The sequence below is a fragment of the Delphinapterus leucas genome, chromosome 9 (genome assembly GCF_059928025.1).
Source record: "Delphinapterus leucas isolate spDelLeu-1000000601 "Yukka" chromosome 9, BTC_Dleu_Yukka2, whole genome shotgun sequence".
Taxonomy (NCBI): Eukaryota; Metazoa; Chordata; class Mammalia; order Artiodactyla; family Monodontidae; genus Delphinapterus; species Delphinapterus leucas.
In genome coordinates this window covers 2789087-2804861 of record NC_143137.1, presented here as the reverse complement: position 1 = coordinate 2804861, position 15775 = coordinate 2789087, and positions in this window count along the sequence as shown.

Sequence of the window (15775 nt, the reverse complement as noted above, 5' to 3'; positions counted from 1 at the left end):
AGTTCAAGATCCGTATCACAGAACTGATAACGACCGGGGTAGGGTGTTCTCCTACAGCCACACTCACCCAGCCGTGATCCCATCACCCCCAAGTCCTCACGCAGGAGCATCCCGGCCACCTCGACGCCCGCGCCCTCTCTTCTCTTCGGGCCTCCGGGAACCCCCGGGCACAGGTGGCTGCCCCTTCCCCCCTGCTCTACACACGCAGTCACAGACTCCGGCTACTACAGGGCAACAAGGACGTGAGCTCCCTGAGTTTCCCCCGTGGCACCGGCACAGCGCAAACCAAGCTTAACCAAGCAGCCGAGAAGAGCAAGAAGCCGTGCGCGGGTTCCTGCTCCAAGTCCTTCCGTATTAGGGTGAGATCTCCTCATGGCGCCACTTGAAGTTCCGCTTTTAAAAATGGTCCTTTTGAAACAAAATGTTGCATTAAAAGTGGTCCTTTTGATAGATGCTGAATGCAAATGCTCTCTCCCCTAGATTATATGGAATAATAAGGACGATACACTACAACTTCCTCTTTGTAACATCCAGCCTGCGCTGTTAGTTTAAGATCACAAATTGTTTCTGTTTTTCATTTTGCAGATCTTTGTAGTGTCTAATAGTGTAACCACAAACACTTGCTTGTGTTTATTCACTGATTCATGGTTTACTTATTACCCACTTCTGCCAAGCAGGCTTGATAGATTTGCCAGTTCTTAGGCCCCTGATGGCCTAACATGTGGAACTTCTCTGGGAATTGAAGGCCTCTCCTGTTAAGAGTCTTAAGAGGGAAAACTATGGACCCATTTCTGGCCCATGGGATGTCTGCCGGTGGGGCTTCCATGAAATCTTCACTTTCCTGATACAAAGGGCCAAACACAGTTGACGTAAGCCTTTGTCTCCTTGCTTTCCCCAATTATCACTGGCTGGAACATGTGCATGATGCCCAGAGTTCTGCAGCCCTACTGAAACCATGAGGTGCTAGACAAGTACCAGGTAGAAAGCCCACACTGTAAGGATGGCAGAGGGCTGGATGTGCCCCATTGTTCTTCCTGATTCACTGTTCACTCACCTCCACTCGGCTCAGTGCCTAAGATGCTATCCTGCATGGATGGCATCAGTGCTTCCTTAACCTCTGGCTTCCAGTTGGTTCATTCAAGAGGAAGTTGGGAGGCACCAATGGGAGAGTGGAGGGAGGGACGAAAACCAGGTTAATTTCTTGCTCCTCCCTGACAGCGTTCCTCTTCTGAAAGCCACAGCTCCTTTCCGACGGCCCTCCAAGAGCTGCAGCCACAGCTGCAAATCTCTCCACATTCTGCTTACAGCCCCTGCCTTGCCCCATCAGGCTGGAGGTGGGAACAGCTCCTGGGATGCTCCTCCATCCCGTGATGGTTTCCCAGAACCCTTCCCACCCTTCGTATAAGAGATCACCAAATCACGCCTTTGTTTAATTCTCCTCACCCATGCATTTGAGAGTGCCATCCTTTTATTGTCCTTTTTTGCTGGGATCCTGAGAGCAGCTCAGAAGGAAAGAGCTGGGCCCCCTCAGCATTGTTGAGCAGCTGGGCCGATCCTGGACCATCTGCCTGTGGACCTCATGCCGTGGGAAGAAGAAGCAAACTGTAGTGATTTCTATCACTAGAGTGTGGTTTGCTCACACCTGCCACTGAACTCATTCCCAGCTAATCCACCAACAGATTAATAAGATGGGGTTTCCGTCCTCAAGGGGACAGCCTATCGGGGAGTGAAGATGTGTAGATATATGCACAAGAAGTAAAGCTGTTCTTGTAACAGTTCTATGAGAGAGCTGGACAACAGGTGCTACGGAGGATGCCAATGAGAGGCATGTCACAGAAGAGATGACAGATTTCAGTGTCTCAACAGAGGGCATTGCAGGTCGGCCACACACGTGTGAGTGCATGTGGAGACGAAGCTGGGGGGCAGGTGCTTCCCCATCAACCTTCAGTAGGATGTCCTGTCCCTGACAGCCTCAGTCAGTGGTATTTGGGAGAATTAGGGGAGAGTGGGCTTGTGTGCTAGGACAGCAGCAGGGTGGCCCGGGCTGCAGTGAGAGGCGTTTCTAGGGGGACAAGCCCCAGCCCAGAGAGGTCCTAGAATAGGTTTGTCTTCCTTGGGAATGGACAGAAATATGTGGGGAGGGGGCCCTGATAAAAGGTTGCCCCTCCTGCATTCATAAGAGGTCTGCATTTGCTCGGTTATTTGCCAAGTGAGGAAAATGATGGCATAGGCTGGAGAAGCTGTGGATATCTGGGTTCCTTTGATAACAGGCGTGGTGTAGTATTTCACTGAAAAAAAAAGTTCCCTAAACGTGCTTTAAAAAAAAAAAATCAAAACCCTTGGCTAAGATACTTCTCCAAGGAAATGAACAGATTCAGCCCTGGGAAGAACCTTAAGTTGGCTGGAAGAAGAAGGGAAAAAAGCCCTGTGAAGTTTGAGAAAAGCTTTAAAAAATGTTCCTCCCAAATGGGTTTCATTCAGGTTTAACAGTGAGTGTTTTCCCTCCGCTTTTCTCTCCCGTCTTCTAAGTGAAAACGGGCTTTTAAGTTTGTACGTGTGTCTGCAGCATGGAGACGGCAGCAGCTCATCCTGTACCAACAAACGTGCTCTGGAACCGCCGGAGCTTCTAGGAAGCAAATCAATACTTTGTTTTTCCCAGTTAAGGTTAGGCAAAGAGTACACATCTTTCAAATGCCAGTTAACATCGATGTGGTAACTCGGCCACTGACCTCAGACCTCACCCAGTGGCCCCCGCACGCTTCCAGCCTGAGAAGCAGTCAACACTTCCACGCTCACAACACCCTCCTCAAGCCAAAGACCTCTCCACTGGAGGGCGTGTAGTTTGGAGGTGCCTTTCTGGTAACACATCCCTGGGTCTTCGACCACAGGTTAGGGAAGGAGGGAAACCCTCACCCCTTCCTATGGCCCAGCTGGTCCTAACTAATGTTGGTCCAGAGCAAAGCAACTCCAGGCTCCAGAGCACAGTAGCTACCGTCCAACTGGTATTTCTGAGCACCTCTTTGTGGCAGGTACGGTGGGGAACCAGAGGCTAAGACACAAACCCCACTTTCACAGCGTTTATGGTTTAATAGGGAAGCACCCACATACCACTAGTGCTCATTAATTAAGAATCAGGGACGTGTGGTAGGGCAGCAAGGAGAGGGGAACCCTCTCTTCCCGAGAGGGTCCCGGTGGGACAGCCGAGCTGAGCCTTGAAACATCCTCCCAGTTCTTCTCAGTCCTAGAAGCAACTTCAATAATTACAAATTACATCTTAATTTTTGCCTCGTAAGATGTTATAGCACATAGCAAACTGGGCGTGCCTCTGTCCTAATATTTAACACCTGGTGACAACTATTTGTTTCTTAAGGTGACTCCACCAAGGGAGCTCATTAACGGCAGGCACTGAACACCTAACACAGAATCTAGTCAGAAGGGGGTGCCCAATAATCTGTTCATTGGTTATTTGATTACATTCAATATATAAACATGCTAGTGACTCATGGGCAATCTTGACTTCCTAATTCACAAGGAAATGCATGACAGATAAGGATTTTTTTATTCTCTCCCAACTTGGTTTGCCAAGATGTGAGGGGAAAAAAATCCAAGAAAAGATAAGGCTGAGGGAAAGTAGCATAATGTCTATTTTTGGATGAACATTTTTATTCAATAGTTTATACTTTACCAAAATAGTGCTCAAGTTCACACAACAGAAGACGATTAAAACGAAAACACAAAGGTCTATGATGAGGTTTCTCCTAAAGCCTTGCTACTCAAAGCATGGTCCGTGGACCCGCGGCAGCAGCGCTGCCTGCGAGCTTGCTAGGATGCAGAACCTGGGCCCTCCGAGACCTGCCTAGTGAGAACCTGCAGGTGGACAAGGTCCCCGGGCGATGTGAAGAGACACTCAAGTTTGAACGGCACTGTTTTAAAACGCAGCTGTGGGAAGTGCAGACACCCGCATCCCCCAGACCAGCATCCCCCCACCTGGCATTCACCTCCCAGCACCCGCTGGAGTGGCCAGGAAGAGGACCTCCGTGGCCACCTCCTGGAAGGCGACCTTTCTCGAATTTGTTGTGTCGACGCTCTTCCAGCTCGGGAAAGGGACACCACAGGGTCGATCGATAACACTGAACCAAACAAATGCTCTGACGCAGCCGCTGAAGGTCATGACCAGAGAGAGGGCAGGAAGGGGACCGCCTGCCAGACACGCACAAGAGGACGCCCATCCTCCAGCTTCGCTCAGGCCATCAGACATGAAGCAGTCACATCTGATATAGTAAATCTGCTTTGTTGCGTTAGAGGAGCTTTTATCTCTGCAGCTACGTTTTTCCTCTGAGGGACGGCAGAGTGCGGGTGCGGGCTGCAGTAGGCCGGCGGGGGGTTTGGGGGGCACCGAGCTGGTGCCAGCAGCCACCCCGGGCACAAGACCGTTTAGAGATGAGCTCTCACGGGAACTCCGAGGCTTCCAGACGGTACCCACTGGTGAGTGCAGGAGCCGGATGTGCACCTGTATCTGTTTAATAGGGTTGAAACAATTCCATCCAAAAAGTGGGGAGCAGATAAGGCAGTGAGGGGTCAGGGCACCACAGAGATCAAATTCAACACGTGGGACGTACAGTGTGTTTATTGCTGAAGCACAACATCATAAGAATATTTCTAACCTCACGTGAAATGTTTTCAATAATTTAATTACACACACACACACACACACGTGTGTGTATAACTTCTTTCTGGGAGTTTACGTAAAAATGCTTAAAACATCTGAAGCCAAAAATGGGAGGAGTAAGAGGGTCAGAGTCTTAGAGCTGGACAGGGTCTCAACAGCATCTTAGAGCTGGACAGGGTCTCAACAGCATCTTAGAGCTGGACAGGGTCTCAACAGCATCTTAGAGCTGGACAGGGTCTCAACAGCATCTTAGAGCTGGACAGGGTCTCAACAGCATCTTAGAGCTGGACAGGGTCTCAACAGCATCTTAGAGCTGGACAGGGTCTCAACAGCATCTTAGAGCTGGACAGGGTCTCAACAGCATCTTAGAGCTGGACAGGGTCTCAACAGCATCTTAGAGCTGGACAGGGTCTCAACAGCATCTTAGAGCTGGACAGGGCCTCAACAGCATCTTAGAGCTGGACAGGGCCTCAACAGCATCTTAGAGCTGGACAGGGCCTCAACAGCATCTTAGAGCTGGACAGGGTCTCAACAGCATCTTAGAGCTGGACAGGGTCTCAACAGCATCTTAGAGCTGGACAGGGTCTCAACAGCATCTTAGAGCTGGACAGGGTCTCAACAGCATCTTAGAGCTGGACATGGTCTCAACAGCGTCTGACGCTTTCTGGGTTGTCCCCTCAAGTTGGAGGAGACTGAAGTTCAAAGAAGTTTATAACTTATTCCAGGTCACATGATGAGTGGCTGAGTCAGAGCCAGAACTCAGAACTTCTAATTCAGAGGCTGACCTGCCTTTCTACCACACGGCCTTTAAAATTAAACACACACGCACGGCCTTAGTTACAGACCTATAGAAAGTTCTAGTAAATAAGAAGAACGCACTAAAGATGACTCTTGGACATATTCAAGGGAGGAACTGAGCAGAGAGAAGTCTTGTTCTTCCTAGGTTCTTCTCTGGTAAAAGGGGAAATGAGGGATATTCTAAATTAAACATATTATTCTAGTTCCTCTGCAAGAATCTCATGTCTGAGAACCATTAAAAAATATTTAGAGCTTTTCGAGAAATGCTATGGAAATAGGAATGTTTTAAATAAACTAGCAATAAAAGCCATAAAACAATATTTACTATCCAAAATAGCCTCCAAGAGCCTAGGGTGGGAGATAACAGAAGACGCCTGCCAAGTGCCTCATGACACCCTGAATGAATGGGCTAAAGCCTGTGGTTCTCAAAGCGTGGTCCCAGGAGAGCATGTCAGCATCTTCTGGGATTTTTCAGAAATGCAAATGCCCGGGCCCCATCCTCCTGATCGGACAGGCTGAGGGTGAGTGTGACCCAGAGACCTGCATTTTCACAAGCACCCCTCCCCCACCCTAGTGGTGCTCCAATGCAGGCTCAAGTTTGAGAATCTCTGGCCTGATACAAATGAGGTTTCTGGCTCTCTGTTTAAGGCAGGTCTACGACAAACACTGTCCCCGTCAAACATCTGTTTATGCTCCCCGTGGCTGGACGGTGTCCTTTTCATTGGCATTTATAACCAGCCATTTTCGCCTCCACTAAAACCACAGGCCTCTCGCTGGTTAAGATCGTTGTTATGTGGGTCCATGATTGACTCGTGAGTAACAAAATCGAGCGGAAATAATTTTCTACCAACATGATCTACTAGCATCAGTATTACGTACTGAAAAACAATTAAACATAGAACAAAAACGGTTATGAAATGTTGCCTCGCTCCGTTATCAAGAGCTGAAAAGTGGGGCTCTAACAAAAGAACACTTGGAAAATTCTCAGTGTTCCCAAGTAGACAGGGAGTGGGTTAACGTGCCAGTAACTGGACACCCGCTCCCAGGTTACAGCAATGTAGTCTTGGGTCCACATCACCTGGGGGCTTGCTAGGAATGCAGAGTCTCAGGCCCCACCCTGACCCAGGCATCAGGATCTGCATTTTAACAGGATCCCCCGGGAATTCGCATTCACCTTCGTGTTGGAGAAGCAATGCGTTAGACAAGACTTGATTAAGTATTTGGTGAACAGGCTGGATTTCCTCCTCTTTCGCCTTTTTATGCAATGAAAAACCAACTGCTCTCAAAAGAGGTTTATTATTATCCACAGCAACAATATCGAGCAATTCTTAAATGCTTTCTGTAAGTATGGCACTGTAGCAGGCACTTCAAAAAAAAAAAAAAGGAGGAACTCATTTTACCCTTCCTAAATAGATTGATTTAAATTCAAATAACAACTAGCCACTTTTTCACACCATGGGAAGGAGATTTTGAAAAATCTCTTGAAAGACAGAATCCTACACCAAATTTCTTGAAGTTAAGGGAAATCTGAAATTTAGAAAGCAGCAGGGAGTTTTGGAAGGCGCAGGCAAGAGAGGGGTCACTGGGGGCCTCTGCACACAGGACGGGGGTAGGGTGGACAAAAGCTAAGTAGTGAAGTAAGAAAACTGAGGCAGTCCTTGGGCGTCAGGAGCCCTCCGTGAGAGCTAGTCGAGGATGAGATCACTTGCCCGGAAACCGGAAGCGGTTGCCAAGGTTAATTCTGCAGACACCACGGGGCTTGGGGGGCTGGGGGGGACGGGGGTGGGTGGGCACGGCCCAGCAGTGGAGCTGTGAGAATAGGGGAGACCCTCCGTGCAGCAAGCTTCTCCCGGCACTGCTCCGCTACGCAGAGATAAGAGCTGGGGAAGCTGACAGCTTTGCAAAAGATGAAAATCCATGTTTTATGTAGAAGGGACTCAAAGCAGCCCTGCTGAGCAGCCCGCCTTCTCTGCTGGGAGGGTTGTTCCCTGCTCAGGGTAAATGCAGCTATGATATTCTCTTTAGTGGGAAAAACGCCCTCACAATCGGCTGCATTATTGATGGCTTTCCTAGGGGCTAGCCTGTTATTCTGATGCCTCTAATAGTTTCATCTTTTCATTTGCTTGCAGGTTGCTGGGTTTTGTTTTCTGACATAAGTCCTAGAACATGAGCCGTACCCTTAGCACCTTGCTGGTAAATCAAAGGTGTGTGTAGCCCTGGTTTAAGAATAACATGTATTGACTGCAAGAATATAAAATCCTTCTCTGGCCTCATAAACAATGCTCCATTTCAAACGCTTTTCTTACTGCACACCTTTCAGAACCAGTTTGGATCAACCACAGGACTTGCAGAGACAAGTTTCACAAACACTGTATGAGGGGAGCAGAGCCCCCTTTGCTCTTGACTGTGCTCTGACCGTGCAGCCATCACAGGTCTGTAAGAGGCCCTCCAGCCCTGCCTACGCTTTCAGGGCACCCGTCACAAAGAACTGTAGCCCAGTAAAGACGAGAGGGGCCGAAACACCACGGCGTGAGGAGCCAGCACAACACAGAAAAGGGCTTCACGCAGCTCCCAGATCCGGGCGCCTTCTCTTCTTTATAATGTGTGTAGCTGCTGAAATAAACAACCACAACATTACAGGGTTTATATCAGTGTAGATGTAACACACACAACAACCATAGCATAAGTAGGTTGGGGGTAAACAGGTTATTTTTTAACAGTTGCCAATTTTTACATTTATGTGAAATGATACAATATTAACTCTAATGATACAACATTAACTTTAACAGGGACCAGCAGAGGACGTACACTGTAATCCCTAGAGCAACCACTAAGAAAATGCAAAAAAGATACAGCTCCAAAAGACAACAGATAAATTAAAATAGAATTCTAAAAATCAACCAACTTAAAAAGGACAATCAGAACACAAACAGTAAAATCACAGACCTCATATCATAGCAATAATTACAATAAGTGGAGAGGATCAGACTCTCCAAAGAAAAGACACAGATATTCAGAGTGGACTTTAAGAAGGGAGACCCAATGATATGCTGTCTACAAGGGATGCACTTTAAATGTAAATACACAGATAAGCCGAAAGCAAAAGGGTGGGAAAAGGCACACACCATCAGTTGCTGTATTAACATCAGATCAAAGACACCTGCAGACAGAGTATCACCAGAAATAAAGAGGGACATTTCATAATAACAAAAGGGTCAATTTATCACGAAGTCCTAATGGTCACAAATGTGTATGAGCTTAATAACAGAGATTCGACATACGCGCAACAGGACTCAACAGACCCCGTGTGCACGCGTGCGGGTCCACACAGAGAGACAGGTCTCGCGGTCGGCAGCCCCTGGGTACGTTCTGCACGAACCGCCCACAGATCAAGAGAAAAACTTTTCCCCCTCCTGTGATTGGAGCTCCCAACCAGATCAGATGGACTCAGGGAATCAGAGGAACTTCTCCGCTCCCCACCCTTTGCTACTCTTACAGGAAGTAAAACCTTGCAGGTGGGTTCCTGGTGGTAAGTTTGGTTGTAAAAGGTTTATTGTTTTCAGCTCCTGATGTGTCTCACAGGTGCGCTGACACTGACCCCAGGCATGGCAGGGGGTCGCTCTGGAGGTGGTCCAGTCTCGCTTTCAGGCCGAGTTCATCCGCACGCCCAAAATCCTCGTGGTTCGCCCCCTTTGGGCGCGACCCTCTGATCAGAGAATAGCGATGGCCCTGAGTTTGGGGAAGGTGGAGGCTCATCTCTTTCCTCAGCTCTTAATTTTATACCCAGCACCTCCTGTATCTGAGGAGGAAATTAGTCCAATACTCAATTATAATTACTAAATTACAATTCCCCAAATTTTACTTACTGCAAAAAGGAAGAATTCCATTAGCAGATTAAATTGCTTTTCAGCGAAATTAAATATGCAACAAAAGCAAACTAAATCTAGCCCCAGTGAAGTGTGCCTATCCTGTTCATTAATAGCCACGAGCTTTATACGCTCTTATTTTAAAACAGCAACTGAATATTTAAAAGTATAGGCAGTTGAATGGATTCCTATTAAACCACAGTTTAAGCGATTTCGGCTCAGCTCTGGTTTTAAAGAAAATAGGGAACAAGGACATCACTGTGAATGAAAAGTAGAACAAGAGCCATTTGTCCCACGAGTGACTGACCCAAGATGGAGTTGTGAGATTATCACTAATTGTACCTTGCTTACATCTGAGGAACCAGAGCACCACTGCACCAGGCATGAGAGCTGGTGAGGAATACTAATTCCACAGCCAGAAATCAGACGGACTGGTAACGCGGGATCAAGAATCGCATGCATTTGGCTGGATGTGCAACTGAATTATTTTATCAGAACGTGCTGGAGTTTATCCTAAGGAAAAAAGGATGAAGATGCGCACAAGTATTTAGCTATGAAGATGTTTGCTGAAGCTTTGTTTATGATACTAAAAAATATGAGGCTCTCTATAAATGTCCAGTGATAAGACAGGCTAAGAAATTACACACATACACACCCCCCTAAGCAGCAGAAAACTTGTTGTTGGAAAGGTATGTTTCTTATCCTGAATGACGTTTACCCTGGATTGTTGGGGGTGGGGTAAACTGGGAAACAAGACACAAAATATTATGTACCATATAGTCCTGAGAGTAATATCTTGCCTGGAAACTTACATATGTAATTATACACACAAAAGGATCTGGTCGTGTGTATACCAAAATGCTACCCATGACCATCCCTGGGTTTGGGGATTATAGGTGACTTTTATGTTCCTGTTTCTACTTCTGAGTTTCCTACGTGAACATGAGTTATTTACATAATTAACCGCACACACAAACAATTTTAAGATGACCTGCCAGGGCATTTCCTACTTCTAACATCCTTAAATTCTTTATTAAATTATTTATTCCAGGGTTTCCCTGGTGGCTCAGTGGTCGAGGGTCCGCCTGTCGATGCAGGGGACACGGGTTCGTGCTCCGGTCCGGGAAGATCCCACATGCCGCGGAGCGGCTGTGCCCGTGAGCCATGGCCGCTGTGCCTGCGCGTCCGGAGCCTGTGCTCCGCAACGGGAGAGGCCACAGCAGTGAGAGGCCCGCATACACACACAAAAAAACACTATTGAAATTTCACTGGAATAAATAATAAATTTTTTTTTTTTTGCGGTACGCGGGCCTTCCCAGCATCCCCCATCCTCCCTCCCACCCTCGCCCGATCCCACAGGCCGACCCGCTCCTCCTCCAGGACCCAGGGTCACCAGCCAGCTGGACGGCAGCACCACCGGCCCAGACCCGCTGGGAACCTCCCCCTTCCCTCTGCATCCCCGAGGAATTCCAGAAACGCTCCCTGTTATGCAGCTGGGCCAGACTCGTACCCCGGGCAGCCCCTGTCCTCTCTGTGTTGCTACCGTCACCCACTTTATCCCTTGGGGCCCTGTCCCCCATTGCCCCCAGCTCACCCCCAAACCTGGCTGAAAAACAGGTTGTCATTTTTCCACTTTTCCTCTTTCTTGTTAATCTTGAACAAGGGCACATACGAACACCCTTTTCCTTTTTCTGTTTTAAAGATTTTGTTGCCAATAACCACAGGCAAAGCGACAAAGGATTAAAAACAGCAACAAACCAGGGAAGCACAGACATTCTCAGAGTTGCTGTCCCCAGGCTGTACCCCTCGCTCACTTCTGAGGCAGGAAGTGGAGCCAGGCCTTTCCACCTTCTGGCCTGAGGATGGGGGTCTTTGCCCCACCCTGTCTCCGGCCACGGCCAAGTAGAAGACACAATGCCCTCTTCTCCCTCACGGACCCTGGACCGAAGGGCCACTCGGCAGGGGTCATGGGCTCTGTGCTCCCTGAGACCTTCTGGGGGGGGCGGCTCATCCCAAGGGGCCACAGACCCCACCAGCTACACCTGGTCCCAGGCACAGAGGGGAGAAAAGGCACAGTGAACCCCACACTCTACCCCAGAGCTCCTGGCTCCCGGCTCCCCTCCAGCCCCACCAGGTGAGCCAACATCACGCCGTGGCCTGTCCCCCCAGACAGTTACTGCTGCACCTGGTCTTGGCCCATCCAGGTCCGATCATCTCCCAGAGCAAAGAGTAAGAGCACGACCACTCCCGAGCTCCCGAGACGCCCCATGCCTGGAGCAGCAAGGCACCCCAGGGCTCTCTGCAAAGTGTTTCTAAACAGAAATCCAGTTCTGCTAACTTTCACCAAACAGGTTGACAGCGGCAACTCTGCTCAGCCAGACGGGCAGCTGCAGGCCACGCCAGACGTGACATGTCCAAGCACACGTGGGTCACACCACCAGTGTGTATTTCAGCCCACAGCTATCGCACTGCAGCCCCTGATGTGGCTTATAGGTCATCTTAACTCAGAAACCACTTCATAATCCGTGTCCTTCCTGCGTGTATATAATAGTAACAAAATCCTTAGCATCCCCTGTAAGGAGACGGGAAGTGGCCGGGAACATACTTTCCGCCAGGCGGAGCTTTGTTACACATCTCAGGGCAAAGCACTCAGGAAAAACAACCTGAGCTTAAACATGAACTTGGACACAGTATACGCATCAGGGCGATGAAAGATGACAGACTTAGGCAGACGTTTAGCTCTCTCTCCTGAAATCATGTGCGCATGAGCAGACTGTGCTTCACGGGTCATTCCACAGGGCCTGTGTCTCCTCCGTCCTGACAGTGTCATCTTGTCTGCGGGGTAGAAGCTGGCTCACCTTCCCGTCCACATTCTCTGTTGCAGGAATAAGGGGGGAGACTAAGAAGGGACTCAGGAAAGCACTTTGTCTTTAAAGAGATGTCCCAGGGACTTCCCTGGTGGCGCAGTGGTTAAGAATCCACCTGCCAATGCAGGGGACACGGCTTCGATCCCTGGTCCGGGAAGATTCCACGTGCCGAGGATCAACTAAGCCCGCGCTCCACAACTAACGGAGCCCACGTGCTCTAGAGCCCGCGAGCCACAACTACTGAGCCCGCACGCTGCAACTACCGAAGCCCATGCACCCAGAGCCTATGCTCTGCAACAAGAGAAGCCACCACAATGAGAAGAGTAGCCCCCGCTCGCCTCAACTAGAGACAGCCCGTGCGCAGCAACGAAGACCCAACGCAGCCAAAAATAAATACATATATACATACATACATAAGTACATAAATACATTAATTAATTAATTAGTTTAAAAAAAGAGATGACCCAGAAGTGGCTCAGGCACGTCTGCTCACATCCCATTGGCCCATGGCCACACCTGCACTCAAGGGAGCCTGGGAAGTGTCATCACGTGTCCAGCTAAAATTCAGGGCGTTCTGTTAGTAAATTCCTGTTTTATACATCTTATAAAAGTACACAAGGTATTAGTATAGCGATACACATATAATTTTTAAGTACACTGACACACTTATTTAGGGTGAGAGCTAACCCTCGTTTAACCAACAGAAACATGTGCTCAAAAAAGGTCTGCAGAGAGTAGACACTGCTTTGGGAAAGATCCCCGGCGTTCTTCTTACTTGCTGCAAGTAATAATAAATCCTTCCTTCTCCAGAAAAAATTAAGGTCTGCAGACATCAGCCCAGGGGATAAAGCCTAAGTTACTGAGCATGTCCCTCGGGGTTTGGCCCTAGGAACTCCCCTCCTTCCTCCAGACACTGACCCGACCCCCCAGCCGTGCTCACGCCCGCCCCCACTGCCTGTCTCCACGTGACAGGCTCGAGCCTCTCACCCCTGAGGGGCACGTCTGTGCTCCCATGGCATCCTCTGTGAACCTCTGCGAGGAAACCTGCATCGGACGGTGGCCCCACGTCTCTGGCTGCAGGACACAGTGCTCCTCGCACCTGGCCACGTCCTAACCCCTGGAGCCTGGGACCATGGCGCCCTGCACGACAGCGGGACTCTGCACATGCGGTTAAGTCAAGGCTCTTGAGATGGGGAGACCGTCCTGGATTACCCAGGAGGGTCTTCAGAAGTGACAGAGGGAAGCTGCAGAGTCAGAGAAGGAGACAGGAGGACAGAAGCAGACGTCAGGCTGATATAGGAGGGGCCACGAACCCAGGGTAGGGGGGTCTCCAGGAGCTGGGAGAGGCAGGGAGCCTCCAGAAGGAGCGCAGCCTGTGATGCCTCGATTTTAACTCACTCAAACCCATTTCGGACTTCCATCCTCCAGAACTCTTAAGACAAGAAATGTGCGTTATTCTGAGCCACAAGTTTATGACAGTTTGCTACCACAGTCCTGTGAAGCTCACACGACGCCCTTCTCTACCAGCTTGTGAGCTTGTAGAGGACACAGGTAGATGCCTGAGCTTCTGTATACAGTGTATACAGCAGGTGCTCAATGAGGGTTTGGGGGTGTGGGTAGGAAGGAGGAGGGAGGGCAGCAGCTTCCGACTCAGATGGGCCTGGATTTGAATCCCTGCTCTGTCACTCACGTGCAACAGCTCTGAGCAAATTTCTTAATTCGGGACTCAAATTCTTCACAGCTAGGTAACAGATGACACCTATCCTTCAGGTGTTTATGAAGGTTAAATAACAGAGGCCAGGGACTTCCCTGGTGGCACAGTGGTTAAGACTCCGCGCTCCCAATGCAGGGGGCCCGGGTTTGATCCCTGGTCAGGGAACTAGATCCCACATGCATGCCGCAACTAAGCGTCCACGTGCTGCAACGAAGACCCGGCGCAGACAAACAAATAAATATTAAAAAATAATAATGATAACAGAGGCCATGTTGGGCGTCTGCATTTTGGACAATAACCAAGGAAGACAGGGCTGTGAGGCATGAGACGCTGACCACCCACCTCTCCTCTTCCCTGATTCCACATTCTCCTCCCGGCTACGCCCCCGCCCTCTAGAAATCCCCGTCTGGACAGTGAACTTGCCTGCCCTCTCGGCCTCTTCCCCGCCCTCGCCCACGCCTCCAGGCCTTGGCAGGACCTGGCTGTCCCGTGCCACCTGCTGTGCAGCTGTCCCACAGACCTGTCCTTCCCTCTGTGTTAGTTTCCTGGGGCCTCTGTAACGAAGCACCACAAACTGGGGGCCTTAAAACAACAGGCATTTTCTTGTCTCTCAGTTCTGGAGACCAGCAGTCTGAAATCAAGGTGCCGTCAGGACCGTGCTCCCTCTGAAGGCTCTGGGGAGGGCCCTTCCTGCCCCTTGCAGCTTCGGGGGCTCCCGGCCACCCTCGGCTTCCTCGGCTTGCAGCTGCATCTCTCCACCCTCTGCCTCCATCATGACGTGGCCTTTCTCTGAGTCCTCTCTCTCCGTGGCTCTGTCCCTCTTCTTACTAGGACACCAGTCATGTTGGATTAAGGGCCAGCCCTGCTCCGGCATGGCCTCATCTTGACTAACCACAGCTGCAATGACCCAATTTCCAAATAAGGTTGTAGTCTGAGGTCCCAGAAACGACACGAATTTGGGGTGACGCTATTCAACCCAGTGCAGCCTCTTAGCCACAGCCACCCACCATCGTCTGAGTCCACTGTCGTCACTCCCTGGAGACTGGGGGCCAGGCACACATTCTCCTCCACAGCCCATCCTGCCTAAGCAGCCCTGCCCCCCACGCGAGTACGACTCAGCCGCGCCTCGGCCCCGCCTCGCCGGACACCATGGCCCGCGTGGCTCTTCCTCGCCACTTCGGCCGCCCAACTCCAGGGCCACGCCGTGGCTTGTCACCATCACCCACAGCTGCTGTCCCTCTGAAACCCCCCGCGTGACCGCAGTCTCTCCTCCAGATTGTGTATCCAGTAACGCACGTGTAGGGTGCCTGGGTTATGCCAGTGGACAAAACACAGATGCCGCACGCGGGAGGGAACACCGAGTTCTCACGGCACTCTGCACGGTTCTCCCTCCCGGGGGGCCGCTGCCACCCCCACCCCCGGGCCTCCGCCCACGTCCATGAACCACTCCCCGATACGCTAACCTTCCCTGCCCCGGTGTCCTTCCTTTGTTGCACCTGGAAAAACCCAGTTTCTCTTGCCCCCAGATGGTGCACAAAGGAATCATCGCGCCACCCTGCAGACCCTGTGGAGGCCCGGCACGAAGCCCCAGGAGGCCCTCGCTCGGCCTGCTCACCCCTCACTCCGAAGCCTCCAGCAAACTCGAAAGCCCTGAGGGCGGCGCCCTGGAGCCCACCCTCCAGGCCCACCGCCTGCGGGCCCAGGCCTTCCTCAGGGGCGCCCTCCTGGGGACAGCCGACCCCTACTCACCCCACACCCGTCCCTCCTCAGCAGGACTCTTCAGGAGTTACTCACACTTTCTCCCCCTTTTCTCTCTCTTTCTACTGGAATCTTCCATCAGCACTTAAATGTGTGTCTCTCC